This window comes from Elaeis guineensis, chromosome 13 (genome assembly GCF_000442705.2).
Source record: "Elaeis guineensis isolate ETL-2024a chromosome 13, EG11, whole genome shotgun sequence".
Classification (NCBI taxonomy): Eukaryota; Viridiplantae; Streptophyta; class Magnoliopsida; order Arecales; family Arecaceae; genus Elaeis; species Elaeis guineensis.
In genome coordinates, this window is record NC_026005.2 from 64,230,557 (window position 1) to 64,243,941 (window position 13,385).

The window sequence follows — 13,385 nt, forward strand, 5'->3', positions numbered from 1 at the left end:
TGAATAAGAAAAACATTTGATTTTGTGCCCCATATATTACAAGTCGGTAGTTGATATATAATTTCTACTTATGATACGCGAACCCTTGTGATTTTGCCCCTGGGTCGAAAAAGATGCTACATGATTAATGAGAAATGAAAAATGTATCAGAAAAATGTGTACCATCATCTGCCATGTCGCCCCCCTTTCTTAACCATTGGGGGACCACCCGTTACGGGGAGAAAACAGAGGAATAGAAAACTTTAACCAGAAAAAAGGCCAAGTAGTTTCTCTTGCTTTGGTTTTTGACCGTTGACAAACTTGTGCCGGTTACCCCTTTACCTTACATGGCTTAACAATTAGCCGGTTAGGTACAGGGGCACCGGGCCCGATTTGGGTTTATCCCAACCCTCACCTACTAGTATAGTTTATTAGTTAAGATTGTGATGTCATCCGCTCAGAGAGATTTTGTGCACCGAGGGTGAGAGTGGTATAAAAAATCCAATGTGAAACGCATCATCTTATTTCATTGGTCTACATAGTCATTATTTTTAATATATATTTAATATTTATAATTTTATTTTTTCGTTTGAAATTTTAAATAACAAAAATATCTCTATTTTTTAGAAAAAATTATGATATCTTATATCCATATTACGACATCCTATATGCAGAAAGTCATAATTTGATGCGTAGAATGTTATAATTTAATGCAGGATATTATAATATGCTACTAGATGTCATAATTTTTTCTAAAAAATAAAAATATTTTCGTCATTCAAAATTTTTAAATAAAAAAATAAAACTGCAGACATTAAATATGCATTGAAAAATGATTGGATAAAAATATCCCTCTCATTTTATGATCTATCGGACCATATTATAACATCCTGCATGCAGGAAGTCATACTTTGACGCAATATGTCATAATATGTCAGGATGTCATAATTTTCTGCTACGATGTTATAATTTTTTGGGTTATATTATGACATCCTACATACAGAAAATCATAATTTGATGTAGGATGTCATAATATACCATAGAATGTCATATTTTTTTTAAAGAGGGGCATTTTAGACATTCAAAATTTCAAATGAAAAAGTGAAACTGCAGGCATTAAACGTGTATCGGAAAGCAATGACTACATAAACCAATCGAGCAAGACGGTGTACTCTATGTCGGATGCCCGTCCCCCCACCCCCCCTAAAGGGCTCAGGTCACTGGTCCAACCACATCACGAACCATTTAGACATGAAATGCATTTTTTTTAAAAAGAAAAAAAGTGAATTGAGCTAATTGTTAAAAAAGAAAAAACTGCAGTAGTTATTGACTTTTTAAATAAAATTATTAAAATAGTAAAATTTTGGAACTATCTGAAATAAAGAATTGTATTTATTATTTTTTCATCTTTTATCGTGGAGAAAAGTGATCGTTCAAACAACACAACCTGATTCATAAAACATCATTCCTGCAGTAATATCAACACAAGTATGTTATTTAAGTATAATGAATAAGCATCGATCAAATTAAGAGGGTGCTTGATTGAAAAGAATGGTGGTCTGGAATGAGAATCAGAATGGATGACTTTCATTCCAGCTACTTGGCTGGGAGGAGTCTCATTCCGATTCTAGGATGGAATGGGAATAGCCCAATCTACCTAAAATTCAATCTCCACTCTCCCTTATGGATTCAAATTTTCATCTTGATTTCGATTTCAATTTTGATTCTAATCATGAATCAAATATTTTAGGAGATTTGGTCATTCCGATTCTCATTCCAATCTATTCCGATTTCGATTTTGATCACGAACCAAGCACCCTCTAAAACACCACTTGTCTTAGGTTTGGGTTGTATTTTTTGCATGAAAAAAAGCTTGATCTTCTTTTGAGACATGGACTGTTGGATCATGGCCTCCACAGACTTCAAGCTCTCTGAACTCATCCGGTCATCCATTTGCATAGATCTTGAATGGCTTTTGTACAATTCAATGGTGGATTCGTGTGAAGGAAGGTGTATCCTTCTTTGCACGAAAGGTATACCCCCAACCCCTTCTTTGTCACTCAGGTGGCTAAGAAGGTTTTCATTAGAAGTAGCGGACATGTGTTCGGGTGGATAGCACATAAGGTTGGTTTGAGACGAAAAAAAAGGGGCCTTTCAACATGGCTAGGTCCATTGACCATCGTGTATGTCATATAATCAAACTGGATTTCATAAAACTACTACTTGTTGGGGGTGCTTGATTCGCGATCAGAATCAGAATCAGAATAGGAATCGAAATAGATTGGAATGGGAATCAGAATGCCCAAATCCCTCAAAGTATTTGGTTCATGATTGGAATCAGAATAAAAATTTGAATCCATAGGACAGAGTAGGGATTGAGTTTTGGGAGTGCTTAGTTGGGGAGAGTGGGGGTCTAGAATCAGAATGGGAATGGATGACTCCCTTTTCAACCATGTAGTTAGGAGGAGTCCCATTCTGATTTCGATTACAAGGTGGAATGGGAATGGCCCAATATACATAGAATTCAATCTCTATTCTCCTCTATGGATTTAAATTTTCATTCCAATTTTGATTTTGATTTCGATTTCGATTTCAGTCACAAACCAAACGTTTTGGGAGATTTGACCATTCCAATTCTGATTTTGATTTCAAGCCATTCTGATTCTCATTCCGATTTCGATTTTGGTTACGAATTAAGCACCCCCTTAGGTAGATTGTATCATTTCCATTCCATCCCGAAATCAGAATCAGAATCAGGCTCCCTCCAACTAAGCGGCTAGAATGGGAGTCGCTTATTCTGATTCTCATTCCAGACTTTGATTCTCCCCAACCAAGCACCTCTAGCTATTTCTTATATTATAACATAAATCTCTTCAAAATTCCATTTGAAGTCCCATATCATTCTATCAAGCATTTGAGCTAATTGTCCAGAAGCTCCACTCTCCTTTTAAGAGACTCCACCCTCTCCAATCTTTGTCATATAATTAAAAATAGAATGACCACATCATTCTATGGGGATTGAATTTCTTGAGAGTCCACCTCAAAAAAGATAATGATGTCTTCAGTCTTCAGCTTCTTTATTAATAATTTTTCGTCCTCTCATCCATGGATGTCGGATGTGCCACCAAATTGTCCCCCTTCCCCCCTGATTATAGTGTTGATGACCTCAATTGTTGGTTGGTTGTCCGGGTTTCCTACGAGCCGAAGTGGTTCAAGTCAAGCTTCATTCTGTTTCACCGATCTCTGACATTCTTATCGAGCCATCTACCGGATGAACTCATCAATTTCATCTACGAGCTGAATGCATTCCTTGATGTCATGGCCTTCGTTATGATGGAACAAGTAATGCTTGTTTGGGTGTGTCAACTAGGGGGAGCTTGCATCTTCCTCGATCGTGACAGCTGTCCATTATCCTTGATCTCCATCAAGATTTACATCATCGGAGCATTCAGAAGAGTCTATATGGCAAACCGTCATAGCGGGGAGTGCAAACATCGACTTTGAGGTGGGGTTCGAGATTGACACCCCTAAGGTGGAGTTCTGGAGGGTCGTGAAGTTCTTCCTCTATGTTGATTATTGTGATTTGACCCAATCTTCTTGCTTTTGTTTTCTCCCTTCTTTTCTTTGGGCTTCCTCTTGGGAGAACCCCCATGAAACTCCATGGCTTGCTCAGTGTTGGTGTATTTCTCAAATCGGATAAGCATCTTGACGAAATCCTTCGAGTACCTATTCTCCTTGGAGAAGGAGGAGTCTGTCCTTTAAAGCGGACATGATAATCGATTGATTGAGGTCGTGCGCTTCCAATATGGCTGTGTTGAAATGACTATGTAGTCCTTAAGAGACTCTCCCTCCTTTTACTTGATGTTCGCTAGGGAGTCCTATCCGTGGTATTGCCTTTTGCTGCCAATAAAACAAACCATGAATAATTGACTGGATTATTCAAAGGGATAGATTAAGCATGATAGGAGGCTTGAATACCAGTAACACCACCTTTTAACACATTTAATATCTATATTTTTTATTTTTCAATGTGTATTTAATGTTTGTAATTTTATTTTTTCGTTTAAAATTTTGAATGATGAAAATGTCCCTATTCTTTAAAAAAAATTATGACATCTTGCGTGCAGAAAGTCATAAGTTAAGGCACAAGATGTCATAATTTGATGTAGGATATCATAATATGTTATAGGATGTCATAATTTTTTTTAAAAAGTAGGAGTATTTTTGTTATTCAAAATTTTTAAACAAAAAAATAAAACTGCAGACATTAAATACGTGTTAGAAAGTAGTTGGACAAAAATATCCTTCCTATTTTATGATATGCTGGGTTATATTATGACATCATGCATTTAGAAAGTCATACTTTGATGCAGGATATCATAATATGCCATGATGTCATAATTTTCTAGACCATATTATGACATCCTCCATGTAGGAAGTCATAATTTGATGTAGGATGTCATAATATGTCATAGGATATCATATTTTTTTCTAAAGAGGAGTATTTTCATCATTCAAAATTTCAAATGAAAAAGCGAAACTGTAAGTATTAAATACATATTAGAAAGTGGTGGCTTCATGGATCAATCGAGCAAGACGGTGTACTCCACATCGAATTTCGACACTGCTTGCAGTGCACAAAGAATCCCCCCCTCAGAGGGGCTAAAGGGCTTAGGTCACTGGCCCAACCACATCCCAACCATTTAGACATGAAATATTTTTTTTTTTAAAAAGAAAAAAGTGAATTGAGCTAATTGTTAAAAAAGAAAAAAATGCAGTAGTTATTGATTTTTTTAAAAAAATTGTTTAAATAGCAAAATTTTTGAACTATCTAAAATAAATAATTATATTTATTATTTTTTCATCTTTTATCATTAGGGAAAATTGATAATTCAAACAACACGACCTGATTCATATAACGTCATCTACTATACTAATATCAACACAAGTATGTTATTTAAGTATAATGAATGAGCATTGATCAAATTAAGGGGATGCTTGGTTGGGGGGAATGGAGGTCCAGAATAAAAATCAGAAAGGATGATTCCATTCCAACCGCTTAGTTGAGAAGAGTTCCATTTCGATTTCGGGATGGAATGGGAATGGCTCAATCTGCCTAAAATTTTATCTCTCTCCCTTATGAATTCAAATTTTTATTTTAATTTCAATTTCGATTCTGATTCTAGTCATAAACTAAACATTTCAGAAGATTTCATTATTTTGATTCCCATTCCAATCTATTTCGATTTTGATTTCGATTTCGGTCATGAACTAAGCACTCCCAAAAACTACCACTTGTCTTGGGTTTGGGTTGTATTTTTTGCATGAAAAAAATGTTTGATCTTCTTTTGAGACATGGACCATTGGATCATAGCCCGCGCAGATCTTGAAGCACTCTGAACCATTTGGTCATCCATTTGCATAGATCTTGAATGGCTTTTGCACAATCCAATGATGGATTCACATGAAGGAAGGTGTATCCTTCTTTTGCACAAAAGGTACACCCCCAACCCCTTCTCTCTCACTCTCAGGTGGCTAAGAAGGTTCTTGTTAGAAGTAGCGGACAGGTGTTCGGGTGGATAGCACATAAGGTTGGTTTGAGACAGAAAAAAAAAGGAGCCTTTCAATCTAGCTAGGTCTATCGACCATCATGTACGTCATATAATCAAACTAGATTTTGTAGAACTACCACTTGCTCGGGGTGCTTGGTTCGGAATTAGAATCGGAATCTAAATAGAAATCGGAATGGATTGAAATGAAAATCGAAATGATCAAATTCTTCAAAGTATTTGGTTCATGATTAAAATTGAAATCGGAATGAAAATTTGAATCCATAGGGGAGAGTAGGGATTGAGTTTTGGGATGCTTGGTTGGAGAGAGTGGGGGTCTGAAATCGAAATGGGAATGGATGACTCCTATTCTAACTGTTTGGTTGGTAGGAGTCCCATTCTGATTCCAGGGTAGAATGAGAATGGCCCAATATACATAAAACTCAATCCCTACTCTTTTCTATGGATTCAAATTTTCATTCCAATTTCGATTTCGATTTCGATTTCGGTTACAAACCAAGCACTTTGGAGGATTTGATCATTCCGATTCCAATTCTGATTTTAAGCCATTCTAATTTTTATTCCAATTTTGATTTTGATCGTGAACCAAGCATCCTATTAGGTAGATTGTATCATTTTCATTCCATCCTGAAACCGAAATTGGACTCCCTCCAACCAAGCAGTTAGAATGAGAGTCACCCATTCTGATTTTTATTTCAGATTTTGATCCCCCCCAACCAAGCACCCCCAGCTATTCCTTATGTTATGACATAAATCTCCTCAAAATTCCATTTGAAGTCCCATATCATTCTATCAAGCATTTGAGCAAACTATCCAGAAGCTCCACGCTCTTTTTAAGAGACTCCACCCTCTCCAATCTTTGTCATATAGTTAAAAATACAATCACCACATCATTCTGTGGGGATTGAATTTTTTGAGAGTCCACCTCATAAAAGGTAATGATGTCTTCAGTCTTCTGCTTCTTTACCAATAATTTTTCATCCTCTCGTCCAGGGATGTTAGATGTGCCGCCACCAAATTATCCCCCTCCTCTCAGGTTACAGTGTTGGTGACCTCAACTGTAGGTTGGTTGTCCGAGTTTCCTGCGAGCCGAGGTGGTTCAAGTCAAGCTTCATTCTATCTCGCCGATCTCTAACGTTCTTGTTGAGCCATCTGTCGGATGAGCTCATCGATTTCATTTTTGAGCTGAATGCATTCCTTGATGTCATGGCCCCCATTGTGATGGAACAAGTAATACTTGTTTGCGTGTGTCAACTAGGGGGAGCTTGCATCTTCCTCGATCATGACAGCTATCCATTATCCTTGATCTCCGTCAAGATCTACATCATCAGAGCATTCAGAAGAGTCTATGTGGCAAACCATCGTGGCGGAGAGTGCAAGCATTGACTCTGAGGTGGGGTCCGAGATCGACACCCCTAAGGTGGAGTTCGAGATCGTCACGAAGTTCTTCCTCCATGTTGATTATTGTGATTTGACTCATTCTTCTTGTTTTTATTTTCTCCTTTCTTTTCTTTGGGCTTCCTCTTGGGAGAAACCCCATGAAACTCCATGGCTTCCTCCATGTTGGTGTATTTCTCAAATTGGACAAGCATCTCGACAATATCCTTCGAGTACCTTTTCTCCTTAGAGAAGGAGGAGTTTGTCTTTTAAAGCAGACATGACAAGCGATTGATTAAGGTCGCACATTTCTAATGTGGTTGTGTTGAAATAACTATGTAGTCTCTGAGAGACTCTCTCTCCCTTTGCTTGATGTTCACTAGGAAGTCCGATCAGTGGTATTGTCTTTTGCTGCCAATAAAACAAAACATGAATAAATAACTGAATTATTCAAAGGGATGGCTTGAGCTCGACAGGAGGCTTGAATACTAGTACCGAGCTGCTTTTCACATAGTAAAAGAGAATGCTTGATAAATAATTCTATCCAGATCCTGTATAGAAGCATGATAGCTTTGAAACTCTACAGGTGGTTGACAGATCGGTCATTCTATCATATGGCTCGAATTGTGGCATTTTGAATTGATTTGGGACCAGCTCATCCATAATCCTGTTGCTGAAGGGCACCATTTTACGTTAAAGCTTGATCGCACAATGTCTTGATCTGTTGGTTCATTTCTTGAAGTCTTCGGTCTACATTGATATCTCAGACAGTGTAGTGCTCTGAATGTCGAGATAGAGAATGCCCAATGATAGAATATTTTCTTGATTATAGAGTCAAGGAGTGCCCTTGATGACCATGATCAGGATTCTTCGATCAATTTTGTCAGCTCTACTATGTTTGGATCCAGACTGTGAGAAAGCACCCGAGGAGGCTGTTGTTGGATTGGAACTTATGGCGGAGCTTCATGTAGTGGTAAGGCCATGATTGCCTGCTGGATTGCTTAGACAGCTATGGCTAGGGTTTGTACTTGTTGGAAAAATAGGTTGAACTGCTCGGGAGCCACTCCCAGAGTGGGCTGGGATGGTAGAAGTTGCACCTCAGGCTGCAGAGGTGGCAGTTTGGTCTAGGATGATGCCTCAGTAAGAGGGAGCTACACCTCGATCGATCTTGATGTGGTTGTGTTGGAGTAGTGCAAAGCATTTGATCCTTCTCTACATGATCTCATGATGACGATATCTTTTTGCTTCTTGAAAACGAGCTTGAGCTATTTCTTTAACACCAATCTATTGCTATTGGTTCTTGAAATGATTCCTAGATTGGTAACTTTGAGATAGACAGAAGTAGTTGCCAAGCTGAATAAGGTAAAAGATCGAACCTGCAAGATAAGTTCTTTGCTAGAATTGTTTTCGGTGGAGTCCTCTGATGCTCAAGTTAATCAGTAGAAAATAATGGAAAGGAGAACAAGAGACCCTTGAGAGTTTACCTAGGTTCCCCATTGCTCCCTATTTATAGGTAGGGCCTGTTTGGCTATTCTTGCAAGGGGTGATGGTTGTGGTTGAGGAAATCATGTAGTTTTCTCATTTTGGCCTAGGTGAGCTGTCATTTAGCGATTTTGGGGTGTACTACCAATGTTAAACATATATGGTAACAACCCAATGTGTAACTATTGCCAGAAATCTCAGTTCCGTGCGATAATGGTTGTATCTCGTATTGAGCGTAGGTAAATAGCTTAGTGGCCAATTGAGGTATTATATACATCGATCACAACTGAGGTAAGCTTATACCTCGTGTCAGATACCAAGCTCTGAGGTTGATCTTATATAGTTGAAAAGCCCTAGTTCTTCTCTTTAGAATAAATGAAGAAAAAATGCTCCTTCCATCGATGGATGGAGGAAGGAGTTCCTTGGATCAGGAGAAGCCCTCTTCAAGGAGAGACATACCACTTATCCTGCTTTATCAAATGCTTCTTTAGAGTGAAACAAGCCCCAAAGAGTGGAAGAGAAGATTGGAAGCCGGCCAGGAAGCCAAAAATAATAAAGACGATAATAAAATACCATGAGTTCAGAATCACTAAACTCCGGACAATATCAAAAAAGGGGAAGAGGTAAACAAGAAAATGGATGTAAGGGGAATGCTTAGGCCGGCTCTCATAAACTCTTCATACAGTCCGAGTTGACCTCTTGGAGGCTTGCAAATCTATTCGCTTAGACCTGAGGTCTCTAGTGTTGGGAAATGTGTCCCAAAAAGCCAATCGTCAAACTGTTGACGGTTGAGCAACCAAGTATTGTAATTGATTTGTTAATAAATAAAATATATTTGGTATTTTCATCATAAGCTTTCATCTTCTAATGAACTCCATTGTTATGATGAAGTCCTTAGGACTATTTAGATTCGATAAAGAGATGATTTATCGATTAGTCCTTAAAACTGTTCACGACCAAATGATAAGTTGTTAATAAGGACGACAGCTTCTATCGAGCATAGGTCGCTGTAGGCCATATGGGTTGGTTGTCCTCTTAACCAAGGAGTGTGGAGATACTGGTATGGCATACAGGTGAGATGTAAGGGTACATCGTCATTGAACGTGACCAACTCTAGAATATTCTGCTGTCGAGAATATCTCTGATGGGATATAGGTATAAGTGTCCCTTAGACTTGAGATCGCCTCAGTGACTTGCAAGCAACTCACTGTGCTTTGGTACTGGACTAACTGAATTTCTAATTCAGAGACGGAAGGCTACTGGGCATAGTCAAGTACTTGCGAAGTCAGAGTGTGATCGAGATGGGATTGACCACTCCAAGAGTTGGAGAAGAATGAGTCACTGTATTTCAATTTAGCAAAACCTTGGCCAGGATAATCCATCAGATGGATTTGATATTTTGAAATACAATGTGGACAACCTGATCAGAGTTGACAGTTGAACTCTGGGGTGTCCTATGATCATTTTGGTCAAGGGGATGAATTATATGAAAACTATATCCGCATGGGTTCTAAGGATGTTGTTCTACACATTCGACCTATCCGGTCGTCGGGTACCATTGCTAGATGGTCACTTCGATTGGTACAGAAATTTATTCCTGTGCTACCGACTTAGATTCGGATCTATGAGGTCACACACATTAGAGTTCATGATCCGATCGGATGGTTGATCAACGATTAAGAATCGTTCTAGAGTTAAATGATCAATACGATTGACATTTAACCCAGTGCAAGTGTTGCAGAAGGATCGATTAGCAATTCGATTGCTAATTGGCTTAATTTGATTAAGCTAATGGGCTAAGATTAAGTCTAATTAAATATGATTTAATTAGATTTAGTTTGGGCTTGATTGGATCAAGTCCAATTAGTTTATTGGATAAGCCAAGTGCAAGGAAAAACTAGTCCTAGTTCAACTAGGACTTGGGTCAATCTAATTTCTAATTTGATTAAAAATTTAAATCAGATTTAAATCTAATTTAATCTGATTAAATTAGGTTCTTAATTGGGTTAAGACCTATTTTAATTAGGTTGATCTAATTTTGGTTTGATTTGGTTTGAGAAATCAAATTAAAACAAGTCATGAGATAGAATCCTAGTAAGACTAGGATTCCACCTTGCGCCACATAAGCCTTCCCCACACCCTCTCTCTTATTAAACGCCAAGCTCTACTTATTTTGTGTGACAAAAGCCCTCTCCTAGGTCTCTCCCACATTCACAAAAGGTTTCCTCTCTTCTTTCTTATATGGAAGGTGGTTTGGATCAAATCAAAAAGGAATAAGTTTGGATTTCGATTTCTATGAGATAGAGTTTTAGAAATCCAAAACTCTTTCAATTTTGCACCGAATTTATCCAAATTTTTTTAAAAATTTTTATGACTTTTAGGGTACATATTGTGCACCCTTTTCTGGTGATCCATGCACGAAAATATGGAGGAGGTGCTCAAGAGTTGGGCGCCCCTTAACTTACCATGTTTGGATAAGCCTTGACTAGGTATTTGACCTAGACAAGGACTCTATCATATCTCTATGTATAAAATGAGTTTTTTCATGAAATTTTAGGAGGAGATAGAGATTTGAGAGACCTTTGTGCCATCCAAAAATCAGAGAGAAAGACCTTTGGGTCGTGGAGATATAAAAGACGTAAGTTAGGATGTCTAGAGAGAAAAACGTGAAGAAGAAGAGGGTCTTTTTCTAGGGTTTTTTGTTTTCATATCTTTCCTCCCTCCATCTTGAGTTTCCTGAGAGCATCTCAGATCTGAAACTCCTTCTTTTACTTTTCATCTTTAGAAGAGTCTAAATCAAGAAGAAGGAGGTACCTGATCAACCATCAAAGAAGGATCAGCGCAGTACTAGCATACTGTGCTGATTTCCTGAAGCAGGACTTCTGATCGAGATTCGTGGGCTCATGTGGACGACTCCTAGAGGCCGGACGTGTGTGTGGCTTGCAATATCATCCTCAAGTCCGGATCAGCGAGGTTAGAGCATCTAACTTGCAAGGTAATAGATCTGATCTATTGTTTAATACATACATTAGATGTGGTATAGAAACATGTTGATATGATCAACATGTAGTTCATGCTATATTTATATATTTTAATTTTTGATTTAATGCTATGTAATAATCATGTAATAAGATCTTAGATCTAGGGATTCTCTAATTTTAGAAAATAAATTTTAATTTATTTTAGTCTTCCGCTATATGATCTTGAAAAAGTTTCAAGATCTAACCCTGAAACCCTAGATCTGGTTCCTACAATTGGTATCAGAGCCTAGGTTCTTTATTACATGATTATTTATACATGCTTAGATTATTTCTTAGATTAGATCTAATTTATAATCTGATTATTAAATCTGAAATTAAAATTTTAGATCAATCACAAACTGCAAGGTTGTCCTGCTGTAAGGTTTACCCCTTACAGTGCAAAGGTTGTCCTAGTTTGTGTAGATCTATCTTTAATCATAAATTTGTTAGATATGATCTAGATTAAATTTATAATTTATTAAATTTAAAAGATATTTAAATCTAAAATAAAATCTCTTTGTTAATAATTTTTGTGCAAAGAAATTGTTTAAAGTTGAAATTATTTCAATTACATGAACCTGTTTAGATTAGATCTAAAGTAGTTTCATGTTTAATTCACTTGTATCTTGATTATGAATCAAACATGCAATATGGTTGGTAGAATCATTTTGTAAAATTATTTTACAAATATGAAAATTATTTTTTGAAAAATCAAACCCAACCCTCAGCCCAAAACTTAATTAAGAATTAAGAAGTTGTTTGATTAGGTTCTAGGATTGTGAATTGAAGAACCTAAGACACAAATCATAACACATTGGGTTAATGGGTTAGTGGGAATTAGGTCCATTAATTGGGTTAGACCTATGGTTAGATTAAAGATGGACTTAATTAGAGAATTGACTAAATCTTATCAATTGTTGTCTTAAATTAGGTCAAGGATTCTCTATATCAATTACAATAGTTGTAGTTGGTCAAGTCCATGTCTTTAACGAGAACCAAATGGACTTGATTCTTGGCTTAGCGGTCTAGCAAGAACTGTTAGGTTGATCTAATCGAAACTAATTAAATTAGTTGGTGTCTAAGGTAAACCAGACCGGTGGTTTTTAATTGGGAGCCCGCTTACCTGGCCATTTCTGATGGTGTCTAAGGCAAGCTTTGGTAGACCCTCCCACTGATCGAACTTACCTGGCCTCTTGGTGAAATTATATTTTGATCGGATCACTTGACTATTCGAGCTGACCCATGTCAGCTAGGTAAATCAGTGTGACTGATTTAGGTGCTCCTAGACCAGCCCTTTTAATGGTCTCCTTTAAGCTGACTTGGTGAAGCCAGTGGGAGAATCATGATAAGCTGGTTCATCTGACCTCATCCTCTATATTATTTAAATCTTCTAAAATTATTAGGTCCTTAAAATGATAAAGTTATGGAGATAACTGAGTCATAGCCTCCCATTAAGGTGTTTGATAATGAGTCCATTAACTCCATAATCATTACAGACCCAAAGGCCTGGTGCTTGTTGACTAATGGAATTATCACTCATCATATGATGACTTGGAAGTGTCTCTCTAATGGTGGTTAGGTGAGCCAACCAAAGTTGGGCTTAATCATTCGTTGGTTAGATACACCAAGTATGATCATGTTAATGGTTGGACCTAACTGGATCCTTACAGTGGAGGCCAAAGCCTACTGATTAGGTTTCTGGGGCAAAATTAAAATTACTAGAAATTGTTTAGAGAAACAATTGGTTATGAACCTACCCTTAGATGTACATGGGTTGGCCAACCAAAGTTGGGCTTGTGTGCAGTCTAAGTGGATTCTAGTACCCACTAAAAAATTAGGGTATTTCCTCGAATTGGAGGTAGAGACTATCAATTTGAATAAAATAGTGGGAGAAACCTTTTGATTAAAGTCTAAATCTTTAGGTTTAATGAATCAATTACTAATTAGATTATGGTTC